General features: G+C 38.2%; 1 long non-coding RNA gene across 1 annotated transcript; it reads right to left on the minus strand.

The window, feature by feature from the left end:
• Nucleotides 1-247: 247 nt before the first annotated feature.
• On the minus strand, nucleotides 248-3,195 carry LOC146929586 (uncharacterized). The gene is made up of 2 exons (XR_015006081.1): nucleotides 2,993-3,195; nucleotides 248-533 (listed from the first exon to the last, which is right to left on the minus strand). It is a non-coding gene; the product is annotated as an uncharacterized LOC146929586 (long non-coding RNA).
• Nucleotides 3,196-24,271: the final 21,076 nt, after the last annotated feature.

The following is a 24,271-nucleotide window of genomic DNA, read 5'->3' on the forward strand; positions in this document are numbered from 1 at the left end:
GAATAAACCACAATTCATACATGCATAAAGATCATGTTTACATAACATAGCAGCGGAACATACATATAATCATAAAACATATTCAGGTCTCAACAAAATACAAATGTATTCTCCAAATCTCAAATAACAAGTACCAACTCAACTCCAAAATACATAGTCAAATAAAACAACATGCAAGAACTACCCTAGATCAGAGCCCTAATCTAGACACTTGCATAAAAAGAGGAACTCCACTCCTCGACATACATGCAAAAAGATCATGTTACATCACATAGCAGCGGAACACATATATAATCCCTAACAACTACAAATCTCAGAATAGAGATACAAAAATAACATCCTCCAATCTCAGATACAATGATATCTCAAATCTCAACATAATAATGTCTCAACACCAAAACTACATGATCAAATAGAAATCCAACGTGCAAGAAATACCCTAAATCAGAGCCCTAATCTAGACACTCGCACATAAAAAGAGGAACTCCGCTCCTCGGCAACATCAACACAAGTCTAAGCATCCTGCACTCCATCTACCCGTCCATACAGAAAGGTAGGTGGTAAACCACTGAGGGTTAGCATTACATCATCATAATCCATATGAAAACATAGTATTCAAGGAATCATACATATCACATATACAAAACCATCCCTCCTAGAATAATAGCATCACATGATTATTATCCCCCATCACTTACATTTCGAGCTATCACATTATTAACATGGCATAGCAAGCATATCCAATCTCTAAACAAATCATCGACATAAGTTCATCAATTATCAATTAAAGAAAGGATTACTCTCCTTATTCTCCACTTAGCATACTTAATTCAAAGGTACAATTCAACATTTCAAAGTTATAAGCAAGTAATCATCATCATCAAGGAAATCACCACATCATATGCATATACATATACAACTCTCACTTCATCATTATTATCAAATTAATTATCATCAAATAGATTCACCAAGTGTATAAGCACAAACAAATAAGACATGCAATTAGAGCATAATTCAATTATTCACAACCATCAACAAAATCCACCAATGTACATATACACCAATCCACACAATCACAACATTCACCAAATTTCACCAATCCACAAATTTACCAAGTCATGTATTCAATTATGACACGACTCATCAACTAATCAAATGCATATGATGCTCTAGACTCTTCTAGATGCATGTGGTACCAAATCACCTCAAGGTCGTTACCTTCGATGCAACAAAAACATAGTAATCACCTCAATTGGATATAAAATCCGCCACCATCAGTCATGAATGCATGAACATATGACTCGACTCAATGCATGTGTTCACACAAACAATAATCACCTCGCCATCACCATCAGTTTGCATACATGCGTTCACCAACAAGATCATCATCAATATTAGCATGTATGAATTCACCATCAACAATCAACATTTAACATGTTCAACAAATAACATAACATAAACATGTTCATCACCATTCAATTAGTATATATGCATCGACAACAATTCACCACCACTTGACATATATACAATCACCAACAACATTCACAATACAAGCAACATATAGTTGTCACACACATATGCATCACCAATCATCTCCACATAAATCAACATATAGTTGTCACATTTCCACATAATTCTTTACAATCCAAAATAAAGGAACAAATACAACATATGATCACAAACATCATATTCATCAATCAACAATCATTCATACATCATCTCATAATCATATTAATCTATCCATAAAGGATTCATAAGCAATTGGCTCTCAAAACTCATTCTCAATCAAGTTCGTCTCCAAAAATCACAACATTGAAAATAATTGAGCATTTAAGTCAAAACCAAGTAAACAAGCCTAATTGCCTATGCCATGTATTCTCATAAGTCACATGTACGGGCGGTAGAGGTTACATAAGCATTTCATCGGCCAAACACAACGAATTATAGGATTCACCAAGTTCGTCTCTTAATTAATCCATTTCAATGCCAAGCAACATAAGAACTCAATAGACCCCTTTAAACAAAGTTATTTCTTTCATAAAAACACCCCCTAGATGATTAGGATAAAGTTCCTACACTTAGGAATAGGTTTGGAAACAATTTGGTTGAAGAAAAATGCATTTTTAAAGTTTCTGGTCAGGCAAAATCGTAGTACGATTTTTCTCCATCGTAGTACGATTTTTCCAGTGCGAAAACACTCCAAAAACTGGTCAAAAATCGTAGTACGATGGCCAAAATTGTAGTATGATGGCCACCTGACAGACAGCATCAGATTTTCCAATTTTCACGTTTTCGCAAGTAAAATCCAAACCGTTAACCCATTTTCGATGCCGTTTTCGCCTACGCGCTCCTGACACTTAGCTCTAATATAATGTACAGAAAAATTCAAGTTTCAAACATCCCAAAATCATTTTACAAAACCTCACATCACACTTATTTTTCAAATGGTTAAGACTCGAATTTTCGCACGAAAATCTCGTTTTCCCCCAAACGACTCGACTAACATAATCACAACATGAAAACAGAAATTCTACCAAGTCTAACTCACCTAACAGCATCAAAAACTCAGTCAACCACTTCATATATCAAAACTTCATTTTGGTCCTTCACATGAACAACTTAACACCACTTCACAAATTTGAACAACAACAATTCTCATCATAATTCACAAATTCATGATACCCAATGCATCATTTCATCAACAACTCATGTTAAAACAACAACAACAACATTTGAACATGAATCCATTCATAATTCAACAACCACAACTTCATAATTCATCAATTTCATACAAAAACATACTATGTTCATATCTACCCATTTTGAAATACAAATTCAACAACAACAACACAATTATCAATTAATTCATGTACATAATCATATCATCAAAATTAAGCACGAATTTCTACCACAAAATCTCAATTAACAACTTAAGTAAAGAATTAGGGATGAACTACAACTATTGATTATGTTTGAATTCTAACCCCGTTACCTTAATTCTTCACAATCTCTAGCTAGTGTTTCACTTTAGCTCCAACCCTTGATTCTCTAGCCTCTTCTAGCCCTCTCTAGATCCTTCACTTTAGCTCCAACCCTTGATTCTCTAGCCTCTTCTAGCCCTCTCTAGATCCTTCACTTTAACTATTGATTACCCTTTTTCTCCTCTTGTTCTTTCTCAGTACCTCTCTCTAATTGTGAAAATGAAATGAAAATGTTGGTAAAGCACCAATTTCACTACCAACTATTGTTTATATAGGCTCTACTCAATTGGGCTTGACTCATAATGTCTTAATGGGCCTAACCCATTTCTATTCTAACCCAAAATGTTACTACTCACTTAACGGTAAAATATAACACTAACGGTCACTTAATGGTAAAATAAATAAATTACTACAACTCCCTGGCACTTAGTAAAATAGCAACTCTCACTAAGAACTAAAATATTCTTCAACAAATTACAAAATTACCCTTACTCACCGAATGACCAAAATACCCCTAAGTCCATATGACTAAAATACCCTTCTAATACTGAATTCTACGATTCCCAACCAAAAATACACACAGAGGCAAATAATCACACATAAGCACATATAACACACATAAATAAATAATAAAATATAACTAGCGAAAATCGGGCTGTTACAACTCTCCCCCACTAAAAGAATGCCCTCGAAAATTACCTGAAGGAAACAACTCTAGATACGCAACCCTCATCCTACTCTCCGATTCCCAAGTGGCACTTTCACCAGTCGGTCTAACCCAAATCACTTTAACCAAAACGACCTCCTTGCCACGCAAACGTTTCACTTCACGATCCTCAATCCTAACCGGCCAAGTCTCAACGGTCAAATTATCCCTTACTTCCAAATCATCCACTTGAATCACATGAGACGCATCATACACACATTTCCTCAACTGAGACACATGAAACACATCATGAAGATTCGACAAAGATGACGGTAACGCAATCCGATACGCTACAACCCCAACCTTCTCAACAATCTCAAAAGGTCCAACAAAACGAGGAGTCAACTTCCGACACTTCAAAGCACATCCAACACCAGTTACAGGATTCACTCTCAAAAACACATGATCATCAACCTGAAACTCAAGGTCTTTCCTCCTCTTATCATGATAACTCTTCTGCCTACTCTGAGACGCTCTCATCTTCTCTTGAATCATCTTAACCTTTTCCGTAGTTTCTTGCACAACATCCGGTCCTAATAAAGCACTTTCACCTGACTCATACCAACACAAAGGAGTTCTACACCTCCGGCCATACAAAGCTTCAAACGGTGCCATTCTGATACTAGAATCAAAACTGTTGTTGTAAGTAAACTCAATCAACGGTAAACATTCGACCCAACTGACACCTTGCTCCAACACACAAGCTCTCAACAAATCTTCCAAACTCTGAATAGTCCTCTCCGTCTGACCATCAGTTTGGGGATGATAAGCAGAACACAATCTCAACTTAGTTCCCAAAGCAACTTGCAAATTCTCCCAAAACTTAGAAGTAAACCTCGGATCCCGATCCGACACAATACTAGAAGGAACACCATGCAATCTAAAGATCTGCTCAATGTAGATTTCAGCCAACTTCGCCACAGACATACCGGTCTTAATAGGAACAAAATGTGCCGACTTCGTCAACCGATCAACAATCACCCAAATAGAATCAAAACCCTTAACAGTCTTCGGCAACGCTCCCACAAAGTCCATTGATATACTATCCCACTTCCACTCTGGCACAAACAACTGTTGCATCAAACCTGACGGCTTCTGATGTTCAATCGTAGACTTCTGACAAACCAAACAAGCATACACAAACTCTGCAATATCCTTCTTCATTCCTGGCCACCAAAACAACTTCTTCAAATCCTGATACATCTTAGTCGCTCTTGGATGAATACTCAAACTACTCCTGTGACCCTCTTCCAAAATGTATCTCTTAAGCTCAAGAACATCTGGTACACAAACACGATCATGAAACATTAAAACACCGTTCTCATCCAATCTGAAGTCTCCACCCTTACCTTGATTGACCAACACTACTCGATCAACCAGTTCCAGATCTTCCTTCTGGCCATTCTTAATCTCTTCCAATATATTACTTGTTAGCTTCAACATACCCAACCTCACACCGCCCGGTGTCAAGTCACTAACCAAACTCAAATCTCGAAACTGCTCAATCAACTCTAACTCCTTGACCATCAAAGCAGACATATGCAACGACTTCCTACTCAAAGCATCAGCAACAACATTCGCCTTCCCAGGGTGATAACTCAACTGAAAGCCGAAATCCTTAAGATACTCCAACCATCTTGTCTGCCTCATATTCAACTCCTTCTGGTCAACAAATACTTCAAACTCTTGTGATCACTGAACACTTAAAACTTAGAACCATACAAATAATGCCTCCAAATCTTCAACACATAGACAACAGCCGCTAATTCCAAATCGTGAGTCGGATAATTCTTCTCATGCACTTTCAACTGCCTCGAAGCATAAGCAACAACCTGACGATTCTATATAAGCACACCACCAAGACCCATCTTAGAAGCATCACAATACACAACAAATGATTCCCTCGGATTCGGCAAAATCAACACTGGAGTCGAAGTCAACCTCTTCTTTAACTCTTGGAAACTCTTCTCACACTTGGCATCCCAAACATAAGCTTTCCCTTTCCGAGTCAACTGCGTTAATGGCAACGCCAACTTAGAGAATCCCTCAATGAACCTCCGATAATAACCTGCCAATCCAAGAAAACTTCTAACTTCAAAAACAGACTTAAGTGATTCCCACTGCAACACTGCATCAACCTTTGATGGATCCACGGCAATACCACCTTTAGAAATCACATGACCAAGGAAACTCACTTCCCGCAACCAGAACTCACACTTCGACAACTTAGCAAACAACCTCTTCTCTTTCAACACTCCCAACACAATCCTCAAATGCTCGGCATGCTCTTCTTCAGACTTCGAATATACCAAAATATCATCGATAAACACCACCACAAAACGATCCAGAAAAGGATGAAATATTCTATTCATATATTCCATGAAAACACCTGGCGCATTGACACTCCAAATGGCATCACAGAATACTCATAGTGTCCATACCTCATTCTGAACGCAGTTTTGGATATATCTTCCGCCTTTACTCTAATCTGATGATATCCTGACCTTAAATCAATCTTGCTGAACACCTCTGCACCAACCAATTGATCCATCAAATCATCACTCATCGGAAGCGGATACCGATTCTTGATTGTCACCTTGTTCAACTGCCGATAATCCACACACAACCTCATGCTTCCATCCTTCTTCTTAACTAGCAACACTGGAGCACCCCGCGGAGAAACACTCGGCCTGATAAACTGCTTCTCAAGCAACTCTTCCAACTGCTTCTTTAACTCACCCAACTCTAATGCAGATATCCGATACGGCGCAATCGAAATAGGACTCGTTCCTGGTAACAAATCAATTGCAAACTCAACTTCCCTCTCCGGTGGTAATTCGGTAATGTCGTCCGGAAAAACTTCTGGAAATTCTTGCACTACCGGCAAATCACCAACTCCTTTCTCACTACTTTCCTTCAAGGAAGCAAACATCATGAACACACTAGCTTCACCATCCAAAGACTTCTTCACCTGCTCCGTGGTCAAGAACTTCCTACCTTCCTCAGCTACTGGCTTAGAAAACGTTATACTCTTGGTCAAACAATTAATGTTAACACCAAAAGTCAACATCCAATCCATACCAAAAATCACGTCGATATGCTTCAACGGAAGACACACAAGATCCAACTCAAAATCAACAAGAAACTTAACACAAACCACAACCAACTGAGCCTCTGCAGCCAAAGATACCTCCCTTGCCAGACCAACACACTTAAAGCAACCAGCTACTCCCCCACTACGCTCAAACCCACAAAAAGACGGAACAACACAACAAGTACCGACAGTACTCCCGTACATGTCGCATACAACAGGAAAATTCAACGGGTTTTGGTCTGGACAAGACCGACCACGGCTCTGATACCAACTTGTAACACCCTATTTCTAATAAGCGATAAAACGTGCGAATATACAAATATATTCTAGAAATAGATGCTACGTCTTCGAATAAACCACAATTCATACATGCATAAAGATCATGTTTACATAACATAGCAGCGGAACATACATATAATCATAAAACATATTCAGGTCTCAACAAAATACAAATGTATTCTCCAAATCTCAAATAACAAGTACCAACTCAACCGCAAAATACATAGTCAAATAAAACAACATGCAAGAACTACCCTAGATCAGAGCCCTAATCTAGACACTTGCATAAAAAGAGGAACTCCACTCCACGGCATCATCAAGCGAACAAACTAAGCATCCTGAACTCCATCTACCCGTCCATACAGAAAGGTACAATTCAACATTTCAAAGTTATAAGCAAGTAATCATCATCATCAAGGAAATCACCACATCATATGCATATACATATACAACTCTCACTTCATCATTATTATCAAATTAATTATCATCAAATAGATTCACCAAGTGTATAAGCACAAACAAATAAGACATGCAATTAGAGCATAATTCAATTATTCACAACCATCAACAAAATCCACCAATGTACATATACACCAATCCACACAATCACAACATTCATCAAATTTCACCAATCCACAAATTCACCAAGTCATATATTCAGTTATGACACGACTCATCAACTAATCAAATGCATATGATGCTCTAGACTCTTCTAGATGCATGTGGTACCAAATCACCTCAAGGCCGTCACCTTCGATGCAACAAAAACATCGTAATCACCTCAATTGGATATAAAATCCGCCACCAACAGTCATGAATGCATGAACATATGACTCGACTCAATGCATATGTTCACACAAACAATAATCACCTCACCATCACCATCAGTTTGCATACATGCGTTCACCAACAAGATCATCATCAATATTAGCATGTATGAATTCACCACCAACAATCAACATTTAACATGTTCAACAAATAACATAACATAAACATGTTCATCACCATTCAATTAGTATATATGCATCGACAACAATTCACCACCACTTGACATATATACAATCACCAACAACATTCACAATACAAGCAACATATAGTTGTCACACACATATGCATCACCAATCATCTCCACATAAATCAACATATAGTTGCCACATTTCCACATAATTCTTTACAATCCAAAATAAAGGAACAAATACAACATATGATCACAAACATCATATTCATCAATCAACAATCATTCATACATCATCTCATAATCATATTAATCTATCCATAAAGGATTCATAAGCAATTGGCTCTCAAAACTCATTCTCAATCAAGTTCGTCTCCAAAAATCACAACATTGAAAATAATTGAGCATTTAAGTCAAAACCAAGTAAACAAGCCTAATTGCCTATGCCATGTATTCTCATAAGTCACATGTACGGGCGGTAGAGGTTACATAAGCATTTCATCGGCCAAACACAACGAATTATAGGATTCACCAAGTTCGTCTCTTAATTAATCCAATTCAATGCCAAGCAACATAAGAACTCAATAGACCCCTTTAAACAAAGTTATTTCTTTCATAAAAACACCCCCTAGATGATTAGGATAAAGTTCCTACACTTAGGAATAGGTTTGGAAACAATTTAGTTGAAGAAAAATGCATTTTTAAAGTTTCTGGTCAGGCAAAATCGTAGTACGATTTTTCTCCATCGTAGTACGATTTTTCCAGTGCGAAAACACTCCAAAAACTGGTCAAAAATCGTAGTACGATGGCCAAAATTGTAGTATGATGGCCACCTGACAGACAGCATCAGATTTTCCAATTTTCACGTTTTCGCAAGTAAAATCCAAACCGTTAACCCGTTTTCGATGCCGTTTTCGCCTACCGCTCCTGACACTTAGCTCTAATATAATGTACAGAAAAATTCAAGTTTCAAACATCCCAAAATCATTTTACAAAACCTCACATCACACTTATTTTTCAAATGGTTAAGACTCGAATTTTCGCACGAAAATCTCGTTTTCCCCCAAACGACTCGACTAACATAATCACAACATGAAAACAGAAATTCTACCAAGTCTAACTCACCTAACATCATCAAAAACTCAGTCAACCACTTCATATATCAAAACTTCATTTTGGTCCTTCACATGAACAACTTAACACCACTTCACAAATTTGAACAACAACAATTCTCATCATAATTCACAAATTCATGATACCCAATGCATCATTTCATCAACAACTCATGTTAAAACAACAACAACAACATTTGAACATGAATCCATTCATAATTCAACAACCACAACTTCACAATTCATCAATTTCATACAAAAACATACTATGTTCATATCTACCCATTTTGAAATACAAATTCAACAACAACAACACAATTATCAATTAATTCATGTACATAATCATATCATCAAAATTAAGCACGAATTTCTACCACAAAATCTCAATTAACAACTTAAGTAAAGAATTAGGGATGAACTACAACTATTGATTATGCTTGAATTCTAACCCCCTTACCTTAATTCCTCACAACTCTAGCTATTGCTTCACTTTAGCTCCAACCCTTGATTCTCTAGCCTCTTCTAGCCCTCTCTAGATCCTTCACTTTAGCTCCAACCCTTGATTCTCTAGCCTCTTCTAGCCCTCTCTAGATCCTTCACTTTAACTATTGATTACCCTTTTTCTCCTCTTGTTCTTTCTCTCTCTACCTCTCTCTAATTGTGAAAATGAAATGAAAATGTTGGTAAAGCACCAATTTCACTACCAACTATTGTTTATATAGGCTCTACTCAATTGGGCTTGACTCACAATGTCTTAATGGGCCTAACCCATTTCTATTCTAACCCAAAATGTTACTACTCACTTAACGGTAAAATATAACACTAACGGTCACTTAATGGTAAAATAAATAAATTACTACAACTCCCTAGCACTTAGTAAAATAGCAACTCTCACTAAGAACTAAAATATTCTTCAACAAATTACAAAATTACCCCTACTCACCGAATGACCAAAATACCCTTCTAATACTAAATTCTACGATTCCCAACCAAAAATACACACAGAGGCAAATAATCACACATAAGCACATATAACACACATAAGTAAATAATAAAATATAACAAGCGAAAATCGGGCTGTTACATTGCCATTGACGCAGTTGACTCGGAAAGGGCAAGCTTATGTTTGGGATGCTAAGTGTGAGAAGAGTTTCCAAGAGTTGAAGAAGAGATTGACTTCAGCTCCAGTGTTGATTTTGCCGAATCTGAAGGAATCGTTTGTTGTGTATTGTGATGCTTCTAAGATGGGTCTTGGTGGTGTGCTTATGCAGAATCGTCAGGTTGTGGCTTATGCTTTGAGGCAGTTGAAAGTGCATGAGAAGAATTATCCGACTCACGATTTAGAATTAGCATCCGTTTTATATGTGTTGAAGATTTGGAGGCATTATCTGTATGGTTCTAAGTTTGAAGTGTTCAGTGATCACAAGAGTTTGAAGTACTTGTTCGACCAGAAGGAGTTGAATATGAGGCAGAGAAGATGGTTGGAGTATCTTAAGGATTTTGATTTCCAGTTGAGCTATCATCCTGGAAAGGCGAATGTTGTTGCTGATGCTTTGAGTAGGAAGTCGTTGCATATGTCTGCTTTGATGGTTAAAGAATTGAAGTTGATCGAGCAGTTCCGAGACTTGAGTTTGGTTAGTGAGTTGACGCCGGATGGTGTGAGGTTAGGAATGTTGAAGCTGACGAGTAATATTTTGGAAGAGATCATGAATGGTCAGAAGGAAGATTTGGAACTTGTGGATCATGTGGTGTTGGTTAACAAGGCATGGGTGGAGACTTCAGGTTGGATGAGAACGATGTTTTGATGTTTCTTGATCGTGTTTGTGTACCAAGAGTCATTGAGCTTAAGAGGCAGATTTTGGAAGAAGGTCACAGAAGTAGTTTGAGTATTCATCCAGGAGCGACTAAGATGTATCAGGATTTGAAGAGGTTGTTTTGGTGGCCTGGAATGAAGAAAGAGATTGCAGAGTTTGTGTATGCTTGTTTGGTTTGTCAGAAGTCTAAGATTGAACATTAGTGACCGTCAGGTTTGATGCAACTGTTGTTTGTGCCAGAGTGGAAGTGAGATAGTATCTCTATGGATTTTGTTGGAGCTTTGCCGAAGACTGTTAAGGGTTTTGATTTGATTTGGGTAATTGTTGATCGGTTGACGAAGTCGGCACATTTTGTTCCTATTAAGACCGGTATGTCTGTGGCGAAGTTGGCTGAGATCTACATTGAGCAGATTGTTAGATTGCATGGTGTTCCTTATAGTATTGTGTCGGATCGGGATCCGAGGTTTACTTCTAAGTTCTGGGAGAGTTTACAAGCTGCTTTGGGAACTAAGTTGAGGTTGAGTTCTGCTTATCATCCCCAGACTGATGGTTAGACGGAGAGGACTATTCAGAGCTTGGAAGATTTGTTGAGAGCTTGTGTTTTGGAACAAGGTGTCAGTTGGGTTGAATGTTTTGAAGGTTAGAAAAACACAAGAAGGGGGGGGGGTTGAATTGTGTTTTGAAAAATTCTTCGTTTCTCCTAAAAACTGAACACACTGATCAGAAGCTAAGTGAGACAGCTTCTGAAGTGATAATCAGAATCTAAATGCAGCGGAATAAAACAGAGAGAGAGAAGAAGAACGACACAAAGCAATTATACTGGTTCCTTCCACAATCCGGAAGTAGTCCAGTCCCCCTTGCACTTCCAAGGAGATTTCACTATGAGTAATATCTGATTACAAATGCTCAAGCGCACAAGCAAGAGACTTCCTTTGCTCAAGCACACAAGCTAGAGACTTCCTTTGCTCAAGAACACAATCAAGAGACTTCCTGCTCAAGCACAACTGCAAGAGACTTCCTAACTAAACAAAATTACACAGAAAATTGTTTAAGGTTGAACACTTGATATACAATCAGAGGTGCTCTCAATACAAATCAGATACAGACTCAATGGACTTAAGAATTTCTAAGATATGACTTTTAGACACAGAAATTCTAAGTGAACGCAAAACTATTTCAGCAGAGATTTGGCACTTAAAAAAAAGTTTTGAGTCTTTCGTTCAGCGTTCTTGCATTACCAAATCTTTAGGTCTTCACTCCTTTAAATAGAGGTGTGAAAGAGACGTTGTGAAATTGCCAGCACACCAAAGAGTCGTTGTTGAAGCTTGATCTTTCACCAATGATCTTTTGCCTGATTTGGTTGTTGTCCTATGGAGAACCAATTTGAAATCCATTCCTTATCCAAAGGAACATATATGCAGGCGAGACCGTATTCTGGAGCTGTTTTCTTGTCTTGTAGCGTGGACACAAAACAGAGTAGTGGAGAACGTGGTTGTACAATTCGTACAAAGTACAATGTCAACGCTTTCATCCAAATTGCAAGCACATGCCTTTTGAAATGACCGTTGCAATGTTCCACTAATTTTCTGCTGTGTTTTCGAAACCAATAGACAGCTTTTGCAATGTAGATTCTTCAATCTTTGAATGTTTTGCAAATCCAGTTGATCTTCAGCTTCTGGTGAAATGACTTCTGATGAGGCAGCTTCTGATGATGCAGCTTCTGATGAAGCAGCTTCTGCAGCTTCTGATGGTGCAACTTCTTCAGCTTCTGATGATGTGGCTTCTGGACCTCTTGTCTTCAGAAGCACTATTCTTTAGGAGCAGCTTTACTTCAGGAGCGCTATTTCTTCAGGAGCAGCTTGACTTCAGGAGCGCTTTGCCTTCAGAATCATCTAAGCTTCATTTTCTTTTGCTCTTTATTTGCTCATTCAGAACCAAACAATGGTGTAACTTTTTAACTGTGGTCCTGTACACTTGAACAAATATTAGCTAGTCCAATTTACAATTTTTAATACCTTGTTATCATCAAAACTCTTTAAGGTTCATTGTTAAACACATTTTGTTCCAACAATCTCCCCCTTTTTGATGATGACAAACAATAGTATTTAAAAATTGATCAATTGTTGTTAATCTAATTAACAAGTTGACTTTGGGGTTCTGAGGTTTGTAAGCTCAGAATCTGAGGTTTGTAAGCTCAAACTCCCCCTGAGTCTGATAGTCTTTAAGGTGAGGTTTGTAAGCTCCCCCTAAGTTCTATCCAGGTTAATTAAATTCATTTTTCGCACAATAAAATTATCAGAGCTTTAAAGAATGAATCAATGAAAGAATTAATTAGGAGATAAGAAGAATGGTTCAATTAATTTTACTTGAATTTTGATACTCCTTCTTTCGTTCATAGCTTATACCAGTAAGGTAAAAAAAATGATAGAAGTTTTTCAAAAATTTCAAATGCCATTAATGGGGCTCAGAGCCTTTAAATACTTGTCACATATACTCCCCCTTTTGTCATTATCAAAAAGATTAAAAAAATAAGCACAAAAGACAAAAAGTTTTGAGAAAAATTCAAACATGAAGAGAGTATAATAGAAAAAATAACTAAGTCAATTAGTGCAATATAAATGAACAAGAATATCCAGGCATTGTACAGAAATCAGAAGTAGCTAAGCAGTCAGAACCATTAAGCATACAGAAACATAGAAAAACAAGATGGTTTCAGAAGCAAGGACTAAGAGTTTAAAACAAACACCAAACAAAAGATAACACTAAGATGTGCAACTAAGGGTTGGTTTGTTGTTGTTTCTTCATCTTCTCCATTTCTTCAATTTTCTTCTGCAACTGGTCTTCAAGAAATTGTTGCCTTTGGAGAAGAGCCTGTTCCCTTTCTCTAGCCTCTTGCTGCTGCTGTGCCATCTGTTTCTTCAGAAGCTTACACAACCTTGCTTCTCTGGTCAAGTAGTCCATTTCTAAGAAGAAAGGCTGGTTTGCCAGGAGCAGTGTAGGATTTCTAACTCTGAGACTCTGATTCAGATTTTCCATAAGCCTTCTGACTGAAGCTTGCTTGACTCTGATGCACTTAGCCTTTATGTTTTCAATTAGCTCAGTTGCCCGGTTCTGAAGTGATGCCCAGGAGTCTTCATATGCGTTGGTGAGATCAATTGTCATCCGTTGATCCAGCAGATTATGAATTTGAGAGAGAATAGAGAGTAGCTCAGCATTAATATATCCAAATTCCAGGGTGTTTGTGGGTGGTTGTTCAAGAATTTTAGGATCAGAGTCACTAAGTTCAGGGTTTTGAACAGGGCTAGAAATTGGAATGGTGATGTGTTGAGTTGGGGTTGAGGTTGATGGTTGGTCAGAAGCAATGTGTGCGGTAGAGGTTAGGTCTTGGACATTGACTTGAGAGTTGTCAATATCCATGGGAGTTGGTTGGGGTTCAATTTCAGTTGGTGGTTGTTGTGGTGAAGTTGATGTTTGAGTGTTGAGTTGGGGGTCAATGGTAGCTGTTGGTGATTGTGGGGGTGTTGTGGGTTTATGTGGTTCAGGTGTTTGTTGATGGGGGTTTTCTGAAACAACATTTTCAGAAGCAGCTGCTTCTGGAGTTGTTTCAGAGGCTTTTTCTGAGGTAGACTCAACATTTTCTGGAGGAATCATGTTGAGAGGTTGAATGTTAAGGGGTTGAGGGTTAAGGCGAAAGATAGTATCAATGACTCTTTCTCTCTGCTCAGCCATTTCAGCCAACTTCTCATTAATTATGTGACCAACTGGTTCATAAGTAGTTGACTGAGAGGACTTTTTGTTGGTTTTGGTTGATGTTGATTGGCTTTTTACTGGTTTTTGAAAAAGTTGAGCTAAGGGTATATCATCATCAGAATCATCAGAATCTGATAATGATGAGGATGCAGAATCTGATGATATATTAATTACCTTCTCTGGTTCAGGATCAGAATCCTCTTTAGCAGACTCACTGGTCATCAGCATCAGTTGCTTGGCTTCTGAAACTACAGACTCTTGTATCTCAGCAGCAATTTCCAAGACTTTTTCAGCTGCTGCCTTCTTCCGTTGTAAGTCCTTTAACTCCGAATCAGAAGCAGCTTGAGCTGTCATGGTGATATGAGGAAAATCCTTGGTCCTCCTCAAGGCTGGCTTCCTCTTCCTCTTTGGTATAGCTGGTTGTACAGGGGCAATACCAGAACTTAGGACTACACAAGAGTTGTTGTCTTCAGCTACTTCTTCAATTGATGGCATTGCAGAACCACCAATCTTAAGCTTGACAGAAGCAGGTCTTGCCTTCTTAGCAGATTCTTCAACCTTCAGATATTCTTCTTTGGTCATTTTCCTCTTAACACTCCTGCTTTTTGCCAGAGGCACAGTACCACCATACATTTCCTCAGGTACCTCATCCAACCTGATGACCTCTTTGGTTGCCACATAGTGTTCCTTGGTGTACCTCATCTGTACTTCAATAGGATCCTGTTTGCAGATGGGTGGAAAATCCCTCATAAGATCAGACACGACATTAGATTCACTTAGATCAGTTCTAAGTTTGGTGATCTTGCTGATCAGCTTCATGTTCTTGAGAGTTTGAGCATTTATGAATGCTCCAGGTTTTGTATCCAGCATCTGATCTGAGTAGCCTTGAGCTCTGCTTAAACTGTCCAAGACACCTCCTTGATAGAATATCTCTGATAAGAGTCTTCCATAAGGAACCCATGGCCTTGGTTTATCCTGCAGTTGACTCTGTTTCAGACACTCTATCAAGTACTTGAACATGTATTTGGGCACATTTACCTTTTCCTTCTTGATGAGGTGCTGGAGAAAGACCTTCTGAGCCAAATTTGGTTTCTCATTATCACCACATGGAAACAAATCCTCATTCTGAATCTTCAGAAGCATCTTGGTGTCCATGTTTAATTCAGCATATTTCTTCTCCTTTTCAGAATTGTATATAACCAAGTTAGCTCTTTCCTTCCAAATGCGTTGTTCAGCAGCACTTGAAAGATCAATTCCAGAGTAATATCCAGACGCTTCAACCTTAAGAACAGCTTCTATTTGCCATTGAGTAATTCTTACTGGAATACCGCAGATACTTGATCTGCTTTCATCCTCAACAAACGGCGCAAGACCCATTTCTTCTCTTGTTTTCCCTTCTAATTCAAGATACATTAACACCATCTGACTTTCCTCAGCTAGGGATGCCGCTCTGTTGTAAAATTTTGCTCTTACCCAGAAGTGTCTAACCAGAGCTTCGTATGTTGGTCCATTCAACATTTTGAAGTAATGCATGAGTCCTTGCTCTTCAAAGTAGCTTCTGATCTAACACTTATGAAAACTTAGAGAATCAAAATCCACTGGATTCTCTATCTGAACTTGTAAATCCCATTCTTCCAATTTCATGCTTCTTCCTCTGTAGTCATATTCCGGGACCATTCGTGAAGTAGATACTGAATCTTCTTGTTGCGAACTTGATGATGCCATTTGATGATAGACGAAGATTTGAAGAAGATGAAGATTTTAGGGTTCTAAGGTTGAGAGAATGCGCTTACTTCGCAAGAAGTTTGAGAGCAAATGTGTTTGTTGTGAGTGAGTAGTGTGTGAATTGACAAAGTGTTAAAAGTAAAACGATTGCAATTCAAAAGAGACAAACAAACATAACATTAATGACAAAATTGGCGGCGCGTGAAAAGTACTTTCAAAGCTAAAATCATCATTGCCCTTTTAGTTATACACCAACACATACAGGCCACGTAAGAAGTTCACAGAGTAACTACCAAGTTAGTGGGCCAAAAGTTATTTTTAAAAAGTAACTCCCAACGTTTCCACTAATTCAACTATTCAGAAGCAATAAATCCAGCTTCTGGACCTCAGATGCTGACGTCATCATTAGAAGCGAGTTTTCCTCAGAACCTCAATAAAGAGCTTCTGATGGACTACTGCTTCTGAACTAACTTCAGAACCTAAAATCCTATTCAGAAGCAAGCAAACATCTAATCAGAGACGTAATGCATGTTCAAATTTTTCTTTATAAAATCAAATCTTTCAACAGTTAAAGGCTTAGTAAATATATCAGCCCATTGATTTTCAGTATCAATGAATTGTATATCTAAAATTCCTTTTTGAACATAATCTCTGATAAAATGGTGTTTGATTTCAATGTGCTTGGCTCTTGAATGCAAAATTGGATTTTTAGACAAACAAATAGCAGCAGTATTATCACAATAAATGGGAATACTGTTAGCAGTTATCTGATAGTCTTCCAACTGATGTTTCATCCAGAGTAGTTGTGTACAACAACTTGCAGCTGAAATGTATTCTGCTTCTGCTGTAGACATAGCAATAGTTGTTTGTCTTTTGCTAGCCCAGGATATAAGATTATCAACCAGAAATTGACAATTGCCACTGGTTGACTTTCTTTCAATCCTATCACCAGCATAATCACCATCACAGAATCCAATTAGCTTATAATCTAAGGATTTCCTATAAAGGAGTCCAAGATTAGTTGTTCCTTTCAAATACCTGAAGATTCTCTTGACAGCAGTCATATGAGATTCTCTAGGATCTGATTGGAATCTTGCACACAAGCATACACTGAACAAAATATCTGGCCTAGATGCAGTGAGGTATAACAAAGAACCAATCATACCTCTATACAGCTTCTGATCTACTTTAGCTCCTTCATCTTCTTTGCTTAAGGTGCACGTAGGGTGCATTGGAGTGTTCATCACTTTACAATCTTCAAGTTTGAACTTCTTCAGAAGCTCCTTTGTGTACTTTGATTGATGAACATAGACTCCATCTTTGCATTGATTGATTTGAATGCCAAGGAAGAACTTCAGCTCTCCCATCATGCTCATTTCAAATTCATCCTGCATTAACTCAGAAAATTCCTTGCAAAGAGATGCATTAGTAGAACCAAATATTATATCATCAACATATATTTGCACAACAAGAATATCTTTCCCAAGGGTCCTTCTGAAGAGTGTAGTATCAACCTGTCCTCTTTTAAAATCATTCTTGATTAAGAAATTACTTTTTCTATCATACCAAGCTCTGGGAGCTTGTTTCAAGCCATATAGTGATTTCTTCAGTTTAAAAACATGGTCAGGATATTTAATATCCTCAAATCCAGGAGGTTGCTTGACATACACTTCTTCTTCTATGACACCATTTAGAAATGCACTCTTGACATCCATTTGATATAATATTATGCCATGATTAACTGCATAGGAAAGAAGTAACCTGATTGCTTCCAATCTTGCAACTGGAGCAAACGTTTCAGTGTAATCAATGCCTTCTTGTTGACTATACCCTTGTGCAACAAGCCTGGCTTTGTTTCTTGTTACTTCACCTTGCTCATTCAGCTTGTTTCTGAATACCCATTTTGTTCCAATAATGTTCTTGTGCTGAGGTTTGGGTACCAGATCCCACACATCATTTCTTTGAAATTGATTCAACTCTTCTTGCATAGCTAGGATCCATCCATCATCTGAAAGTGCTTCATCAACTGTTGTTGGTTCAATCATTGAGATTAGTCCAATCATTGACTCTACTTGTCTGAAATGTGATCTAGTTCTTCTTGGACTATCTTTGTTTCCAATGATTAGCTCTTCAGGATGTGAAGACTTGTGTTTGAATGTGTTTCTGGGAGGATCTTCTTGATGTGAGCCATCTTGTGCTTCATCAGAAGCAGCTTCATCTTGCGCTTCTGATGTGGGTTCAGCTTCTGGACTATCTTCAGACTCAGCTATCTGATCAGGTTCTGGAGTAGCTTCAGGAACCTGTATCTCTGCAAAACTTTCACCTTGCTTTGAAGTTTTATCTTCAAGCTCCTTGTCATCAAATTTAACGTGCATAGATTCTTCAACACAGAGTGTTTCTGAATTATACACTCTGTATGCCTTTGACCTTTCAGAGTAACCTAAAAAGATTCCTCTTTGGGCCTTGGCATCAAATTTCTTTAGGTAGAGCTTGTTGTTCAGAATGTAACATGTACATCCAAATTGATGAAAGTAAGAGATATTGGGTTTTCTTCCTTTAAAGAGTTCATATGCTATTTTCTCCAAAATAGGTCTGATATAGATCCTGTTTTGAACATAGCATGCTGTATTCACTGTTTCTGCCCAAAAATGTTTTGGTAAATTGTTTTCATGAATCATGGTTCTGGCCATCTCTTGTAAAGTTCTATTCTTTCTCTCTACAACCCCATTTTGTTGTGGTGTTCTAGGAGAAGAGAATTCATGGAAAATTCCATGTTTTTCACAAAAAGCTTCAAATGGCTCATTTTCAAATTCTCCACCATGATCACTTCTGACTTTCAAAATTTTTGATTCTTTTTCAGATTGAATTTGAGTGCAGAAGCTACTGAATACATCACACGCAACATCTTTACTCTTTATGAATTTCACCCAAGTCCATCTGCTGTAATCATCAACAATGACTAATCCATATTTACTACCATATAAGGATGCAGTACTCACTGGTCCAAATAAATCAATATGGAGTAATTCTAAAGGTCTTGAGGTTGAAACAATGTCTTTGGTTTTAAAAGATGATTTCACAATTTTCCCTCTCTGACATGCACCACAGAGTGCATCTGAATAATAGTCAATGTCTGGTAGCCCTTTCACAAGTTGTAACTTACTAAGCTTAGAGATTAACCTCCAGTTAGCATGTCCCAACCTTCTGTGCCACATCCATTTCTTATCATTCACTGATAGTAGGCACATCACCTTCTGATCAGCCAGTTCAGAAAAATTGATTTTATAGACATTGTCAACTCTCTTTCCTTTGAACACAATGGATTTGTCTTCCTTGTTGATTACTGTACAGTTGGGTTTTTCAAACAGCACATCATAACCATTATCACAAAATTGACTAATGCTCAAAATGTTATGTTCAAGACCATCTACCAACCATACATTATTAATTGAGGTAGAGGAATTACCAATAGTTCCTGTACCTATGATCTTGCCTGACTGGTTGCCTCCAAATTTCACATTTCCTCCCTCTTTCATTGTTAGGCTGAGGAACATGGACTTGTCTCCTGTCATGTGTCTTGAGCAACCGCTGTCTAGGTACCATGATCTTTGCTTTGGCACTGCTTTTAGACATACCTGCATCATTGACATTTTTAGATTTAGGTACCCATTGTTCTATGGGTCCTGGAAGGTTAGTACTTAAGGCTTTACTCTTCACTTCTTGTACCTTGTGCTGTGAGTTGGGTTGCTTCTGATTAACCATCACCTTAGGTTTTGGTACTTCAGAAGCAGTAACTGTCTTCTTCTGAAACTTAGACTTCAGAACCCCAGATTTTGGTTTCACCAGACTCTGAGGAATAGGTTCTGATCTTTTCAGGATCCTAACCTTTGAAGTCTTGGAATCAGATTTGATCATAGCCTTTGACTTAGAGTTCTTTGGCTTTGAAGTAATCTTAGCCTTAGAACTAGAAGCTTCAGGTTCTGATTGAACAACAGTTTCTAACTCAGCCCCTTCTGGTACAAAGAAGGTTTTCAGTCCTTCCTTGATGCATTCACAACAAGATTTTAGATTGGTTTTCTCAAGTTTTACTTCTGGAAAACCAATTCCTCTGCCATTGTTCTTGTAAATGCTATAAATCATAGAAGCTACTCTGCTTCTGTCAATGCCAGATATAATAAAATCTTCAAGAGCAATTTCATGGTTACTTAAAGGTTTTTCATTACACTTTTCTTGTAGCTTCTGACATAAGAACCTGAGCTGATCTTCATATGTTTTACACATGAAGTCAAAGCCCCTAAGTCCTTGTTCAGAAGCTTTCAGATCCAATAGAGTTGATTTTTGCTATTGTACCAAATCAGCATATTTTTCTTTTAAATCCTTCAACTCATTGGTTCTTACTTCAAAATGTGTAAGAAGTTCTTTAAGTGACTCAACAAGTTCATCTCTGGGAATTTTGGAATATACCTCATTTTCATCTTCTGAGTCTGAATCTGATCCAGCTTCTGAAGTTGCTGTTGCTACCAACCCAACAGCTACCTTTGCATCTTCATCAGCTTCCCCTTTATCAGATCCAGATTCACTACCCAAATCATCCCAGGTTGCCATTAAACTCTGCTTGATCTGCTTCTTGAATTTGCTTGGTTTGGATGTAGACCTCTTTGACTTTTCTCTTTGAAGATCAGGGCATTCAGCAATGAAGTGTCCAGGCTTCTTACAGTTGAAGCATCCCTTCTGATCTTCTTTCTTTGAGCTTCTGGAGTTACCTCTTTTGGAGAGAAACTTTCTGTTCTTCTTGGCCAGATATTGAAGTCTGTTTGAGAGCATGGCCATTTCAGCAGCATCTGGTTCAGAATCTGAATTTGACTGTTCTTCCTCTTCAGATTCAACCACTTTGAGAGCTTTTGATGACTTGCCTTTGGATGGAAGAGCTATTGATTTACTCTTCTTAGTAGACTCATGTTCATTAAGACTTAACTCATGAACTTTGAGAGAACTAACAAGATCTTCGACACTTAAAGTGTTTAAATCTTTAGCTTCCTCAATGGCAGTCACTTTTGGTCTCCATCTGGCAGGTAAGCTTCTGAGTATCTTGCTTACATGATCAGAGGCAACATAGCTCTTCTTTAGAATCTGTAGCCCAGAAACTAAGGTTTGAAACCTTGAGTACATCTCCTCAATAGTTTCATCATCCTTCATCTTGAATAACTCATACTGATGTACGAGCAGGAGAGCCTTTGCCTCTTTGACCTTCTTGCTCCCTTCATAATTCGAACAGAGAGAAGCAAACATAGCTTTAGCAGTGGATTTGTTACTCATCTTCATGTATTCTGCTTTGGGTATGGCAGTGACAAGGGCTCCTCTGATAATATGATGCTTCTTGTAAAGTTTCCTCAGTTCTGGAGTATGTTTCTTTCTATCCACAACAGCTCCTTCTTCATCAAGGACTAAATCACCAACACCATCTTCCAGAATATCCCATAATTCTTCATCCAGGCTCATGATGTAACTGTAAAAGTTGGTCTTCCACCAAGAGAACTCTTCAGCATCTCCATTGAATTTTGGAATCTTTCCAACACTGGATTTCTTACTATCACTATAATCATGTGAAACATGTTTATAGCTAGTATCATCAGAACCATTAGGAGGAGGAGTAGACATGTTTTTCTCAGATCTTTGACTGTTGCACGGTTAAGTGTTACACAACAGACCAGGGCTCTAGATACCAATTGAAGGTAAGAAAAACACAAGAAGGGGGGGGGGGGGTTGAATTGTGTTTTGAAAAATTCTTCGTTTCTCCTAAAAACTGAACACACTGATTAGAAGCTAAGTGAGACAGCTTCTGAAGTGATAATCAGAATCTAAATGCAGCGGAATAAAACAGAGAGAGAGAAGAAGAACGACACAAAGCAATTATACTGGTTCCTTCCACAATCCGGAAGTAGTCCAGTCCCCCTTGCACTTCCAAGGAGATTTCACTATGAGTAATATCTGATTACAAATGCTCAAGCGCACAAGCAAAAGACTTCCTTTGCTCAAGCACACAAGCTAGAGACTTCCTTTGCTCAAGAACACAATCAAGAGACTTCCTGCTCAAGCACAACTGCAAGAGACTTCCTAACTAAACAAAATTACACAGAAAATTGTTTAAGGTTGAACACTTGATATACAATCAGAGGTGCTCTCAATACAAATCAGATACAGACTCAATGGACTTAAGAATTTCTAAGATATGACTTTTAGACACAGAAATTCTAAGTGAATGCAGAACAATTTCAGCAGAGATTTGGCACTTAAAAAAAAGTTATGAGTCTTTCGTTCAGCGTTCTTGCATTACCAAATCTTTAGGTCTTCACTCCTTTAAATAAAGGTGTGAAAGAGACGTTGTGAAATTGCCAGCACACCAAAGAGTCGTTGTTGAAGCTTGATCTTTCACCAATGATCTTTTGCCTGGTTTGGTTGTTGTCCTATGGAGAACCAATTTGAAATCCATTCCTTATCCAAAGGAACATATATGCAGGCGAGACCGTATTCTGGAGCTGTTTTCTTGTCTTGTAGCGTGGACACAAAACAGAGTAGTGGAGAACGTGGTTGTACAATTCGTACAAAGTACAATGTCAACGCTTTCATCCAAATTGCAAGCACATGCCTTTTGAAATGACCGTTGCAATGTTCCACTAATTTTCTGCTGTGTTTTCGAAACCAATAGACAGCTTTTGCAATGTAGATTCTTCAATCTTTGAATGTTTTGCAAATCCAGTTGATCTTCAGCTTCTGGTGAAATGACTTCTGATGAGGCAGCTTCTGATGATGCAGCTTCTGATGAAGCAGCTTCTGCAGCTTCTGATGGTGCAACTTCTTCAGCTTCTGATGATGTGGCTTCTGGACCTCTTGTCTTCAGAAGCACTATTCTTTAGGAGCAGCTTTACTTCAGGAGCGCTATTTCTTCAGGAGCAGCTTGACTTCAGGAGCGCTTTGCCTTCAGAATCATCTAAGCTTCATTTTCTTTTGCTATTTATTTGCTCATTCAGAACCAAACAATGGTGTAACTTTTTAACTGTGGTCCTGTACACTTGAACAAATATTAGCTAGTCCAATTTACAATTTTTAATACCTTGTTATCATCAAAACTCTTTAAGGTTCATTGTTAAACACATTTTGTTCCAACATGTTTACCATTGATAGAGTTTACTTACAACAACAGTTTTCATTCTAGTACCGGTATGGCACCATTTGAAGCTTTGTATGGTCGAAGGTGTAGGACGCCGTTGTGTTGGTATGAGTCAGGTGAAAGTGCTTTGTTAGGACCGGAAGTTGTGCAAGAAACTACGGAAAAGGTTAAGATGATTCAAGAGATGATGAGAGCGTCTCAGAGTAGGCACAAGAGTTATCATGATAAGAGGAGGAAGGACATTGAGTTTCAGGTTGGTGATCATGTGTTTTTGAGAGTGAATCCTGTAACCGGTGTCGGTCGTGCTTTGAAGTGTTGGAAGTTGACTCCCCGTTTTGTTGGACCGTTTGAGATTATTGAGAAGGTTGGGGTTGTAGCGTATCAGATTGCGTTACCGCAATCTTTGTCGTATCTTCATGATGTGTTTCATGTGTCTCAGTTGCGGAAGTATGTGTATGATGCGTCTCATGTGATTCAAGTGGATGATTTGGAAGTAAGGGATAATTTGACCGTTGAGACTTGGCCAGTTAGGATTGAGGATCATGAAGTGAAGCGTTTGCATGGCAAGGAGATCGTTTTGGTTAAAGTGATTTGGGTTGGACCGACTAGTGAGAGTGCCACTTGGGAATCGGAGAGTAGGATGAGGGTTGCGTACCCGAATTTGTTTCCTTCATGTAATTTTCGAGG

The sequence above is a fragment of the Medicago sativa genome, chromosome 4, assembly GCF_051527215.1.
Source record: "Medicago sativa cultivar Bolivia chromosome 4, Bolivia_mono, whole genome shotgun sequence".
Classification (NCBI taxonomy): Eukaryota; Viridiplantae; Streptophyta; class Magnoliopsida; order Fabales; family Fabaceae; genus Medicago; species Medicago sativa.